At 32.6% G+C, this 13941-nt stretch overlaps 1 long non-coding RNA gene across 1 annotated transcript; it reads left to right on the forward strand.

The window, feature by feature from the left end:
* Positions 1-7895: 7895 nt before the first annotated feature.
* Positions 7896-12004, forward strand: LOC107839732. The gene is made up of 2 exons (XR_001665129.2): positions 7896-8341; positions 10931-12004. It is a non-coding gene; the product is annotated as an uncharacterized LOC107839732 (long non-coding RNA).
* Positions 12005-13941: the final 1937 nt, after the last annotated feature.

Genomic DNA, 13941 nt, shown 5'->3' on the forward strand with positions numbered 1-13941 from the left:
TCTTAGCTGAGCTAAGCTGAATTTAATAAGTTCCATTGACTGACAGAAAAGCTACTTGAGATCTGAGGTTTGACTGAGAGTATTGAAATTACTGAGACCACTGAACTGCTGAGATTTTTGAGTTTTCCTGAATCACATGGCTAACTAAAATCTATGGAACATAGCTTGACTGAGGATATCGTAAAACATGACATTGGCTCTAGGCATACAACTATAGTTTTCAGGTACAAGTACCCCCAGGACTCGATGGAAGGAAACAGACACACATGACTGACTTGATCATAAGAGTAGAGTCCACAATTCACAATATCATAAGTAGGGATTTCATACTAAGCATATTTCTCAACAATCTATCACATGGACGGGAATGCATACAACATGTATATACTTGCATGGCTCAATATCATGGTCTTTCTATATCACAACAATATCATGAGCATCTCATACAACATCTTCAATTCAAGACAACAGCATGAAAATCACGTTGAACATAAACTTAGAACATGAAATAGTCATTTAGGACCTATTATATGATAAAAGCATGATTTCTAGTCTCTTAGGTATTTTCACAAACACCTTACATGCACATCTTAGGCATAGGGGGATTCATCAAGATTACAAGTATTCAACCGCCAATTTCACACATTTATACATCATATACCACCATAGCCTCACACAAACATACAAAAAATCTCATCTTGGGCATCATCAAACTCAAACAACATGATCATCAACCATCAACATCATAAACATCATAATACATAATTTAAAAGATGATTTTTGAGCTTGATGGATGAAACGGACCCATAAATCAACACACGCATACCTTAGTTGGAAGTTTCCTTGAAATTCTACGGTGAAATCTCTTGATTCTTGGAGCTTCTATGAAAACCCTAACTTCAGTTCTTGGTTGTTCTTGAGAGAAAATTAACAAAAGGGATGTATTTTGGTGTTATGGAGCTCAAATCCCGTGTTATAGAGTATATATAAAGTGGCAAAAGGACCAAAATGCCCTTAGGGACACGGTGGTTGAGTGCAGAAAAATTGGGCAAGCACCGAACTTAGCAGGCACCGCCTGGCTTAGTCCACCTCTATAAGCAGGCGACGCCTACCTTAGAGCGGTGCTCTAGGCCAGGCGACACGGGCTTATCACAGAGAGCTATTGTTTTGCAAGTCCAAACGTGCGGTTACGCTATCTAAAAAATTCTGAAACTTATCCAGGATGTACTACAACCTTGTCCCATCGTAACACAACTTGAAAATCCAAAAACAGAGGTCGGAAAGGTCGTCAAATAAATTCCCAAAGTTTGGAGGTCTAAAATGAGACTAAGTGTTGAACACTTAGCAAAATTTTCTAAGTCTTGGGACCTTTCAAGGAGCTTTACAAGCTGAATTAAACACACGATTTTGCGGGGTATTACACCTCTCCACAATTCAAAAGACGTTAATTTCGTCTTTTTATTAGGCACGCGATTCAACAGATAGCAAGCAGTCAAAAGAGCTTCACCCCAAAAACTTAAAGGTGCACGAGACTCAATTAACATGACATTAGTTAACTCAACCAAAGTTCTATTTTTTCTTTCAGCTACACCGTTAGATGGATGAGAATAAGGAGGAGTAGTTTCATGAATTATAATACCCAATGATCTTACAAAAGAATTGAACTCAAGTGACTCATATTCACGGCCTCTATCACTTCTTATTCTTTTAATTTTTATATTAAACTGATTTTCAACTTCATGGAGGAAAATTTTAAAATTCTCAAATGCATCACTTTTATTTTTCATTAAGTGAATATATGTAAACTTAAAAAAATCATCAAAGAAAGTGATAAAATATCTATTTTTTCCACGAGTTAAAATTCCACCAAGTTCACAAATATCAGTATGAATTAATTCTAATAAATTAGGTTTTCTTTCAACATGGAAGTGAGGTCTTTTTGTGATTTTAGCTTTACTAAAAGCTTCACATTTTTCAAAATTCTTTTTGATCATTGAAATTAATCCTAAACTACTCATGATTCCCACATAACGTTCATTTATATGATACAAACGAGCATGCCAAAAATTAGTAGAAGAATGCATATAAACAGAAGTAGATGTTTTATGCATTTCAACACTCAGCTTGAATTTACCATCACATACATACCCTTTTCCCACAAAAATATTATTTTTCACAATTACATACTGGTCAGATTCAATAATCCGTTTGAAACCTGCTTTATTAAGAAGAAAACTAGACATCAAGTTTTTCTTCATGGAAGGAGTATAAAGTACATCTTTTAAGATTAATACCCTTCCAGAAGTAATCTCAACTCGACATCCCCATTCCAAGTACTTGACTTGTGTGTGAATCTCCAAGCATGATGGTTTTGGGCTCCTCAAATTTTTTATAATTTTTAAACCAGTCTTTGTCATAGTAGACATGCCGGTTTGCATCAAAGTCATCCCACCATCCATCAATATTCACCACCATATTTATGTCTGTTATCACTGTCACAGAAGATTCTTCGGTAACGTTTACCTGAGGTGTAGGCCCATGTTTCCGAGATCTGCAAGGTTGAGCAATATGCCCACTTTTGCCATAAACAAAGAACGGTCCTTTTTCATGTACATGTTGATTTTTTTCTTGGATATTTCCACCATAATTATTATTGGGATGTCTACCATTATTTTTTCTTGAATATTTTCTTCTTATGCTTCAAAGTAGTATTTTTGTTATTTTCAAGGGTAGCATTATATGAAGATAAATTTATCTTCGGTGTGATGTTGTTCTCTTCTATTTGCATGAGTGCATCTTGGCCTCTAGTCGCATATTTTTTGGCTCCCACCTCCTCAGTGTCATACTTACTCTGTAAAACTTTCTAAATTTTCTTTGCAATAGAGTAAATTCTATCATAATAATCATAAAAATTATTAGATAGACAATTAAGTAAAAAATAACGACACTTCTCGGAGTCACTATTGTATTTTTCAACTTTCTCTTCAAGAGAGATAAGGTCGTCATCAGTCATGGAAGAGTTATCTACTTTATTTGGGTTCTTCTCAGTTAATACATAAAAACATTGAGAAGACGTAAGTAGAAAAACACTTTACCCTTCCACCTCTTGAAGTGAGTACTCTTGAACCGGAATGACTTTTTGAGATCTCCCATCTTGACATCCGCGGAATTTTCAGTTGTTGCCGTATGGATCTTCTTAAAATTGTTGGTGATAATCTTAATAAAATTGCAGTGATATTACAACTGATTACAATAAATTACAACTGAAAATTACAAAATGAATAAAGAAAACTATTATTTCTTCTTCTATGGCTGAGGCGCGAACATCTCGCTCTCTTTCAGGAGATTCAAGCCTATTGCGGCAATTATTTCTCCGGTCCAGCAGTAATACTCATTGACCTGTCCCCTCCAGGATACAACAGCCTACACACAATAACTCAATATTCTGAACTAAAATTGAGTTCAAAGCTCTCAAAAAATAAACACCTCCCTTTAACTAATAAATTCTCTTAAACTAATTTTTTGTGAACTAGTTTATATATATATATATATATTCTACATCTTTCAAGAGATATGATACTCCTATTTATAGGAAATCTTGAATGTATTTTTTGAATAAAAAATAGTAGCCTATTTTGAAAAATAAAAGAAGCCATCAATTGTTGAAAAAAGAATAAATGTAATTAAAAAAATAGCCGACCCTCTTTGACTATTTTTTTTTAATTGTCATCAAGCCAATTTTTTTGACAATTTAGAAATTCATAAATGGAAACTTTCACACAAGAAAAAATAATAATTAATTTGGTATTAATAATAATATTTTTGGCATTAATAATAATATTAAAATGTTATTTATCCACTAGAAAGCACATCGATCAACATGTGAGCAGAGGTACATTTATATTTTGAGAGAATGGGTGTACTATTATGAAAATACTTCGAGCGTGGATTCACTCATCTATGTTTAGATATTTTTTTTTAAATATAATACTACTATTTATGATCTAAGGAGGAAGCACGGTTCAGTAAACCCAGTGAACCCCACCTAGATATGTCCCTACACGTGAGTCGAGTCCCTACGAGATAAATCTTTTAGTGACTGTTTGGATGATGGTTTTCCAATGGTATGGTGTGGTATGATTAGTAACAACCCCTACCTAGATATGTCATGTAAGCATCAATATCTATTGTACAAATTTTGATTGAATAAACATTTTGATGCTAATATATAATGGTTGGAAATAATCAACAATTACTCTTTTTGATGAGGCTTGTTCAACGAAATTTAGAGACTTGATCCAAAGAATACAAAGATAATTACCTTGTCATGGGGCTTTTTAGGTTGTATAATTGAGGTTGAATAGTCAATTTGGTAGCCTCTCAAATCTGACACTTCTGAGATTGCTTTATAGGGAGCTCTTAACCAGTGACGACTAACAATGTCTTCTTGTCTTGAAATAGTTTTGAAAGAAAAAAGATAAATATTTAATTTTTTCACGAGATAATCCTTAAAAAAAATTCATTATATTCAAATCAATGAGTAGACGACTTTAAAATTATACATAAATATATTAAATAATATATTTAAATTAAAACAAACTTGAAATCTGTAGCGGCAAATTAAAACAAACTAAACAGGATTGAAGAAAAAGGGTAATAAGTATGCAAAAAATAAACACCAAGATAAATAAATAGAAATTTTAATTCTAATGATTATTAGCCAATGCTGCAACCATTCACTCAACAACGATTAATAGAATTCTTAACTTCTACCTCCGCCACCGAATCTCATGTTTGTTGCATGAAAATTGAATTTTAGGGTACTTGAAAATAGAAAACCACGTTTCTATGATTGTGTTCGTAAAAAAGACAACTACCATATATATTTTTAGGATTTTTCAAATTTCTTAATATCAAATTTAGTTGATTTAAAATTTTTAAATAAAAAAATATGAATTATCATTAATTCTACTTCTAATAAGGAAAGGTTTACCATAAATATAATTTAATTAATTTTTAACTCTTAAATATTAGAAAAATAGTGAAAAGACGATATAAATATAATATAATTAATTTTTAACTCTTAAATATTAGAAAAAATAGTGAAAAGACGATTTTGTCTAAAGCAACAACTTTTAATGAAGGACAAAAAGCTCAAACAATATTTTTAAGGCCCTTCACACTTTTAATATGTTATAGATTATAGATATATATAGATATAAATATAAATATAGATATAGATTATAGATATAGATATCTTAATTTCTCTTTCACTTCTACAAATTAACAAACATATTATTTCAATTATATAAATTTTTAATTTCTCCAAACTAACATTTAGTTCAAGTTTGAAGATTTTTGTAAATTAGAACACATCATGTAGGATTTTGGTTGCAATTAAGATTCGATTTTTTTTCATGTTAGCTACTACTTTTTCCAATTTTATGAGTATTTTTTTATCGCTAACCCTAAAACTGAATCGTTAAGGATTAAAAATCGATAAACCGAAAATTGATAAAAAAATATCTTATTGATTTGATTATTGGTATAAAATATTTAAAAATCAAAACTGATAAATCGAATCGATAATACATAAAATCCAACCGACTGATGCATACTATAGTGTATTAATCTCACCTAATCCTATGAAAGTTGGAAGCTTGAAATTACAAGTCAAATTCATTTTCCATTTCACCCTTGTATAGTAGAAGCATTTATCATGTGAAAACTAGCCGTTGGATGTCAGAGGAAGCTTTTGCTTTTATTATAACTGTCCAGAATGATAAATAGTTGACATGTCAGAATTGTGTTCGGGGAAGATAATGAGACCAACATGATCTCGACCGGGTTTCATTATTATGTTATATCCATCGTATTATGTTCGTGATTCAACAACAATAATAACAAATCCAGTGTATTCCCACATAATAAGGTTTGGGGAGGGTAAGATGTACGCAATTCATACCACTACCTCCGAAGAAGTAGCAAGGCTGTTTCCGATAGACCCCCGACTCAAAACATGAGATAATAATCAAATCTGTAATAAAACATGGAACACGATAGGAAGACATAAATACGCCACTCACAATTATTATGAATAATAAACAAAGAATAGTAAACAAATTTGTAAATAAAGCATGCAACACGGTAGCATAACAGGAATAATACACCCACCAAGTAATGCCTGCCCCAACGATCCAATCTGGAACTAGCCTTCTATCCTAATTCGCGTTCTCCATATCTTCTTATCTAGGGTCATATCCTCAGTGACCTGTAATTGTTTCATGTCCCGCCTAATTACCTCTCTTCAGTACTTCTTCGACCTACCCCTACCCCGCCTAAAGCCATCCAATGCTAGCCTCTCACACCTACGAACCGGAGCATCCGTGCCCCTCCTCATCACATGCCCAAACCATCTCAATCGAACTTCCCGCATCTTGTCCTCAACCGAGCCACTCCAACTTATTCCTGAATGGTCTCATTCCGAACTCTATCACCCCTAGTAAGCCCACACATCCAACGTAACATCCTCATTTCCACCACCTTTAATTTTTTAATGTGAGAGTTTTTAACTGGCCAACACTCTGCTCCATACAACATGACCGGACGGATCGCCACCCTATAAAATTTGCCTTTAATCTTGGGCGGCATCTTTTTATCACACAACACACCCGAGGCGAGCTTCTACTTCATCCGTCCCGCCCCAATACGATGGGAGACATCCTCTTCAATCTCACCATTCCCCTGATCAATCAAGGACCCGAGATACTTGAAACTATCCCTCTTGCACACCACCCGAGAATCCAACCTAACTACCACTTTGTTCTCCTGCTCTATGTCATTAAACTTGCATTCCAAATACTCTGTCTTGGTCCTACTCAATCTGAACCCTTTAGACTCAAGGGTCTGTCTCCACACCTCAAGTTTATCATTCACACCCCTCGCGTCTCATCAATCAAAACTACATCATCTGCAAAAAGCATACACCATGGCACCTCTCCTTAAATATGCCGCACCAACACATCCATTACCAAAGCAAACAAAAATGGGCTAGGAGTAGATCCCTGATGTAACCCAGTCAAGATAGGAAAATGCTCTGAATCTCCTCCCGCCGTCCTAACCTGAGTCTTAGCTCTATTATACATATCCAAAAGGGCAGCCCGGTGCACTAAAGCTACCGCTATGCGTGGTGTTCGGGGAAGGGCCCCACCACAAGGGTGTATTGTACGCAGTCTTACCTTACATTTCTGCCAGAGGCTGTTTTCAAGGTTTGAACCCGTGACCTCCTGGTCGCATGACAACAACTTTACCAATTATCCAAATAAATAATAAGCATGCATGATCATAATAATAAAAATGTCATATATATATGTGGCTCAATTAAGCGTATCGGATCAAATTTAATTATTTATTGAAAAAAAACATGCATCGATCGAAGACAGAAATTCCAATATAAGAAAATTTAAAACATTGCTTAATGAAAATTTTAATTTCACCAAAAATGACACTTAATTTAAACTTGCAATCTAAAACGGCTTTGAAGTCACCTAATTTGTCAACCCTTGTAAAAGCTTGATTCTCTTAAAAATTACTAACAATTTATATATTTTATTTGTAGGAAAAATAATTATTTATCTCAAATAATTTATAGTAGTTGTGAAGATATTTTATTTGAAAAGAAGCTATATCATTATGTATTGGAAAAGAAAGGGGGAAGGGAAAAAAAGCCTTGTTGGCACAAACAAAATGAAGGTAAAAACGTGAAGAACTCTTCCTTCTTTTATCACATAACAAGTGTTGTTACACTTGCTTTATGTTGATTGGTAGGTAGTTATTTTTTTTGACTATATATATAACATCTTGTGTACATAATAATAAATCAATCTTTCTTGCTTTTGTTTAATTACTCCTTTTCCCGTTTCTTCCTCTATTTTTACTATTTAAGTCTTTATTTATTAGTTATATAATATTATATTAATTTGTTGGTATTTGTATTAATAATTTTATTGATTCCTGTATCCTTTAAATATTTAGAGAAGTATTTATTTAATTTGGAAAAATATTTCACACGATTGAAATAGTATTTTAGGATAATCAGCACGATTCAAGTATAATTAATATATATCTATATACTATTATATTTTTGTATTGCTAATATTATCAAAATAATATTTTGTTATCAGTTGTATAGTAGTTTATTTTATTTTTATTTCCCAACAATCTAAGAAATTATGACATATAATTTTGATACTAAGATTGTTGATAATACTGATGTTAGTGTTGCTTTGGCTGCTTTCATTCCAGTCAATTTATCAGAAGGTTATGCTATTGCAGAATATAGGTATGAAAATAAACTTGGTTACATGCCTAATAATCTCAATGTAAGAGAATATGTAAAAGAAATGACAATTTCGCTAAGTTAAAAATAAATTTGATTGAAATGAATGATATAATTATTGTAGTCATTTCAGAAATGAATATTGAGATTAATATGAGAAATTGGGTGATAAACTCTGGTGCTACAAGGCATATTTGTGTAAATAAAAATAATTTTGTATCATATATCCAAGTAAGAAAGAAGAAGAAATTGTTTATCTTGGGATCTTAAGAATTGTTAAAGTTTTTTAAAAAAGCAAAGTTCTTCTCAAACTCACATCTGGCAAAACCCTGACATTGAGTAATGTGTTGTATATTCCTAATATCAGAAGTAATTTGGTTTCTGTGGCATTATTAGAAAATGTTGGAATAAATGTTATATTTGAAAATAATGAGGTCATATTAAGTAAAAATGATATTCTCACTGGAAATGGACTTTGTAATCATGGATTTTATGTACTTAATATTGTAAATGATAGTATATCAGTTTCTGCTTATATAGTTGAGTCTATTTTTTTTATGGCATGTTAGATTAATACATGTTAATATTAAATATGTAAAGAATATGCAATCACTTGATTTAATTTTTGGTTTAGATTTAAGTAATTTTGATAAATGTGAAATTTATACTAAGTTAAAATTACTAAAAATCATGTTTATCAGTTAATAGAGAATCTGAATTGTTATTTTTTATCCACACTGATTTGGGTGATTTAAAACAAATTATGACTATAGGTGGTAAAAGACATTATGTGACTTTTGTTGATGATTTCTCTAGATTTACTAAGTTATATCTGCTTGAAAATAAAGATGATGCATTTGATGCTTTTGTATCTTATAAATCTGAAGTTGAAAATCAGCTTAGTAGAAAAATCAAGAGAATTAGATTCTGCTAGAGGTGGAGAATATGTATCTTTGAATACTTTTTATGAAAAAAAAGTATTATTCATGAAGTTACTTCGCCTTACTCTCCTGAGTTAAATGGTGTAGCTGAGAGGAAGAATAGGACATTGAAAGAAATGATGAATTCTATGCTAATTTGCTTTAGTGCACCTGATAATTTGTGGGGTGAAGCTATTTTGTCTGCATGTCATTTACAGAATAGAATTCCTCAATAAAAGAACTGGTAAAATCCCGTATGAGTTGTGAAAAGTTTATAAGCCTAATTTGAAATATTTAAAAGTGTGAGGTTGCCTAACTAAAGTTTTTCTTCCTAAACCTAAAAAAAAAATAGTTTCAAAAATTGTTGATTGCATGCTTATTGAATATGCTGAACATAGTGCTGCATGTAAATTTCTTGTCTTGAAAAGTGATGTACTTGATGTAAATACTATAATTGAGATAAAAAATGCTGAATTTTTTGAACATATTTTTTCACTATGTGATAAAATTTTTCATGTACCTGTTGAAAGTGAAAATGAGTCTAGATCTAATATTGAGGAACTGCGAAGGAATAAAAGGCCTAGAAAAGAATATTTTTCCTATGGAAATGATTTTTAAAGTTTTCTTGTTGATAATGAACCATCAAATTATTTTGAAGTTATATCTTCTTCTGATGCTAAATTTGAAAAGAAACAATAAAAGTTGAATTTGATTCAATTGTGAAATATAATACATGGGGTTTAACTGATTTACCTCCTGGTGCAAAACCGATTGGTTGTAAATGAATTTTTAAAAATAAACTTAATGCGGATGGATATTTAGATAACTATAAAGTTAGGTTAGTAGTTAAATGATTTTCTTAAAAACAAAATGATTATTTTGATACATTTACACCAGTAAGTAGAATTGCTTCTATTCAAATATTAATCGCGTTAGCATCAATTCATAAACTGTTTATCCATCAAATGGAAAAACAACTTTCTTAAATGATGATTTAGAAGAAGAAATTTATATGGTTCAACATGAAGGATGTATAATTTCTGGACAAGAAAACAAAGTTTGTAAATTAATTAAATCTCTTTATGGCCTTAAACAAGCTCCTAAACAGTGGCAGGAGAAATTTGATCAAGTCTTGATAAAAGACGGCTTTTCTTTTGTTGAGGTGGATAAATGTGTTTATACAAAAGTAGTAGACAGTGACTGTGATAATTTGCTTATATGTTGATGACATACTTATATTTGGTATATGTGTAAATATTGTGGAACGTACCAAATTATTTTTGTTTACTAACTTTAATATGAAAGATCTGGGTGAAGTGAATATGATATTGGGAATTAAAGTTATAAGAAGTGAAAATGGTATAATGTTGACACAAGAACATTATGTGGAAAGATTTCTAAAGAAATTTGAATGTTGAGAGGTAACTCCTGTAGCCATTCCTTATGATGCTAGTTCTAAATTAAAAAGAAATAATGGTGACCCAGTTGCTTAGTCTAAATATGTATAGATCATTGGGAGTCTAATGCATTTAATGAATTTTACTAGGTCTGATATAGCCTATGTTGTGTGTAGATTGAGTAGATATACTCATAATCCCAATAATGAGCATTGGTTTGCATTAATCTGATTGATGAAATATTTGAAGGAATCGTGAATTATGGTATCTTGTAGATATTGTGATGCAAATTGAATCTCTAATTCAGATGAGACTAAATCCACTAGTGGTTATGTGTTTACGCTTGGTGGTGGTGCAGTATCATGGAGATCAGCTAAGCAGACGATCATTGCTAGATCAATTAGGGAATCAGAGTTTGTGGCTTTGGAGTTACCTGGTACTGAGGCTAAATGGCTAAGAAATTTCTTAGCAAATATCTCTTTTAAAAAGGATGATATGTTGCCTCATAGCCTTTTAAATGAGGATGATTTGTTGTCTAATATCCCTTTGAAAAAGGCTGATTTGTTGTCTAAAATCCCTTTGAAAAGGAATGATCTGATGCTTTCTATGATTGTCAAGCTGCAATTGTTATTGCAAAGAGTAAATCTTATAGTTGTATGAGTAGACATATGAAATTAAGGCATGATATTGTTAAGCAGCTGCTGAGAGATGAAATAATTTCCATTGATTTTGTAAAGTCAGAATTGAATTTGGCCGATTCTCTAACCAAACCTATGGGAAGAAAATTAATTCTTCAAACCTCAAAAGAGATGGGGTTAAGGCCAATATGATTGTCAATAGAGATGGTAACCCAACCTATGTGATTGGATACCCCATTAAGTAGGTTCATATGAGTATAACAAGTCGATATTGACTTTGCACACTTATTGAGAGTGTTTGAACAGCTACTAAAATGAAGGGATGAGTTATTAACTCTTAATGAATGCCTAATTATTATGGATGGTGTATTTAAGGCAGTGTACACTTGATGAATTCACCTATATGAGAAGTGGAATGAGACCGTTCCTATGAGACTTTTGGCCTTGGTCTCTAGATCTCTCATGAATACCAGACGTGTGCATGGCCTATGGCGCAAAACCGCGTTGAACAACAAAATTACAGTCAAAATATAATTGATAAAATTTTTGGCTTACAACAAGAATTATTCGATTCATACAAATATTGTATTTCACCGGTAATTTTGTAAGTTAAATTTTATTAGTCTATGTTTGGTTCATAGTCCAGAAGACACCAAACCTACTGCATTTTGTTCATACAAATCCAACAAGTTAATATGTGTTAACACCTAATTTTTGCCCTCCGCGACTAAATTTTAATTCTAGGTTTTTTTTATTTTTAATAAAATCGAAACATTTATTTCATCCGAATAAGATTTTGAAAAGTATATTTGTACGTGATTTTGTCACTTTAAATAGCAATTATATATTATCATGTTCAATTATGCGATATTATACAATTAGATTACTTAAATATTTATTCTATGGAATATCGGATTTTAATTAAAGATTATTTTGAAAATAAATACACTAATTAAAATCTTGATTTGAAAATGATCTATTTCAAAAATAACTTATTTGGAGAAATGTTTACTTAATTTTATCAAGTCAAAGAAGCTCGGGATTAAACTAGTTGCTAAATTCGTTTTCAATCTTGATTCAATTTGGTCAATGTATTAAATTAGATTTAATTGAAGTTGATTTGGCTACAATTGCAATACAAGTGGCCGATTAATCTTCAATTAGGTCAAAATTTAAACACAATTGACTAAATCTCTATCAATAGGCTATTTATCAAATAGCTTAAACTTAATCCTAATCGGGTCATATCTTAAATAATTCCACCAGCTCGATACACTAACACAATCAACTAACCTAATAACCAAACCAACCCAATTTCATGTTGTGACCCGGCCCAGTCCTATATGTCTTGTTCCCTTAAGCATAACAGCAGCATCGATCAACAACCCTCAACCCGAATCCAATCGAACCCGACCTTACCATCTCGAAATCCACCTGAAATCAACCAGTTCGTAGCCCTCCTCATGCGTCTCATGCGAGAAAACCCTCAAAGCTTCCAGAATACGATGAGCTATCCCCCCCTAATGGCTCAACCCCGTGATTCTCGGGATAATAGGTAGGAGTTCGTACACATTTGGAGGATTTTCATTAGTTTAGGGGTGTATTTCGTTTGTTTCTTTTTTATTGGTCCACGATTTTTAATCCGTTGGGGGAAGATTCCAAAACAGAGGCGTCACACGCGAAATTCATCAAGGGTTTTCCTCATTGAACCCTCATTTCGATGGCTATAAAAGGCTTATTGATTGAGTTGAAGGGGGGCTTTTTTTGGGGAAAAAGGGGGAGGTCCGAAAAGGGGAAGGGTTTTCTTTTGCGTTATTTTTAGGATTCGAAATTTTTGAGGTCTGAGAGAGAGGAAAAGTTATGAGTATTTTAGCTCGAGTTTAGGTCAAAGATTCGGAGGTTTTAAAAGAAACTGAAGGAGAAATTTTTAGGCTGGTTCGAAAGGTTGTTTCAAAAATTGGGTTGGACACTCCGAAATTAAAGAGTTTATTTTTGTGAAATTTTTTCTCGTCCATTCTTTCTTGGAAGCTAGTCGAGCAATGGAAAGCTCCCGAGTCGACAACATCAGCTCCCAGTAGGGATAATTTTGCTGATAGCTCGAGTCCCGTTTTGCTGCTCCCAAACAGGTAACTCCCCATTTCATTTAGTTTCGTTCATTTCTGCTTCATCTCGCCATTCTGTAGTTGCAAATATTAGTGATATTACGTGTTGTGTTGTATGCTGTAGAGGTCCTAGAGTCCATAGGATTGTTGTTTCAATGAAGAACTGTGCTGATTATATGACAAAGGGCTCTTGTCATCTCTAATCTGATTCCATGACTTTTTCCCTCTATTTCGAAACATTGTCGATTGATATAATGTTCTCATTTTGTGTATCGCTTGTGGCGCAGTATCGGGGTTCCAAATTAAGTTTGTGGTTCGTTCGCGTTCAATAGTTCTAGCCATGTATTGTGTTGTTTGTAGTTGTTATTTAAAGGTATTTCAGCTGTTGTTGTTACTGGATGGTGTCACAATTATTGAGTTAGCTACGTCGCTAGAAAAAAAATACCTCTTAGGTTCCTTTGGCTTCTCATTTGCCAAAAGGAAAATGAACAAGGTCTAAAAACGTGTCAAAAATTCCTGGGATACCTCAATGACCTTTTCGTTAGA

This window comes from Capsicum annuum, chromosome 8, assembly GCF_002878395.1.
Source record: "Capsicum annuum cultivar UCD-10X-F1 chromosome 8, UCD10Xv1.1, whole genome shotgun sequence".
In the NCBI taxonomy this organism is placed as follows: domain Eukaryota; kingdom Viridiplantae; phylum Streptophyta; class Magnoliopsida; order Solanales; family Solanaceae; genus Capsicum; species Capsicum annuum.